The sequence below is a fragment of the Myotis davidii genome, unplaced genomic scaffold, assembly GCF_000327345.1.
Source record: "Myotis davidii unplaced genomic scaffold, ASM32734v1 scaffold355, whole genome shotgun sequence".
Taxonomy (NCBI): domain Eukaryota; kingdom Metazoa; phylum Chordata; class Mammalia; order Chiroptera; family Vespertilionidae; genus Myotis; species Myotis davidii.
In genome coordinates, this window is record NW_006286818.1 from 492481 (window position 1) to 493355 (window position 875).

Consider the following 875-nt stretch of genomic DNA (forward strand, 5'->3'; position numbering starts at 1 on the left):
AGTCTCCCTCTCCACCGATGCCTCCCCAACGCATGCTGCCATGGCTAGGGGTCTGGAGAGGAGACCAAACCGGGTACAACAAGTGGGGTCATTCTTCTCACAGCCCCTCCCTCCTCCGGGGGAGGCTGGGCCCTGGCAGGAGGGGGAGGGGCAGACATTCAGCTCAGGCCGCCACTCAAGCCACTCAATAAACCGCTGATCGCTACTCCTCTTGTGTTGAACAAGCGCATCCCTGGGTGGAGAGGAAGACAAGAGATGCACTGAGGTGCTTCAGAGAGGAGAGGGACCCGGCAGGGCTGGGTGCTTTGCCCTTCGGGCCTCCCCTGGGCCGCGGGGGTGGGTTGTGGCTCCGTGAGTGTGAGGAGGGAGGCCCTGAGGAGGGCTCGGCACCCAGCAGCCCATCTCCATGGGCCGCCCTGCAGGCCTGTGGCCCTGAGTGTGGTGAGAGGCTGCACTGCTGGCCTCCAGGGACTCCTTGATTCTCAGAGACAGGCCCTGGCCACCACACCTTGGGTCCCTCCCTGAGCCCTTCAGCCCCAGAGGAGGGGAGTGGACAGAGACCCAGGTCTGTCTGAGTTCCCTGGGCTGACGGCCATGGGGCAGCCGGTCCCTGCCTGTCCCAGGCCTGGGCCTCACCAGGAGGGTGGAGGCCGGGAGGTGAGAAGACAAAACAGCCATGTTGACGGGACCCCCCCCAAGCACCAGTCCCCCGTCAATCCCTACCGACTCCATCCATGCTGGAATTGTGGCGATAAAGCAATCAGGGGAGGGGAGGCGGGGCGAGGGGCGTCTCCCCCCAATCGGGAGGCACAGAGAAGCAAACCCACTTCTATCCTCCTTCCTCAGGCCCAGCAAGTCCTGTCCACGCCGACCTG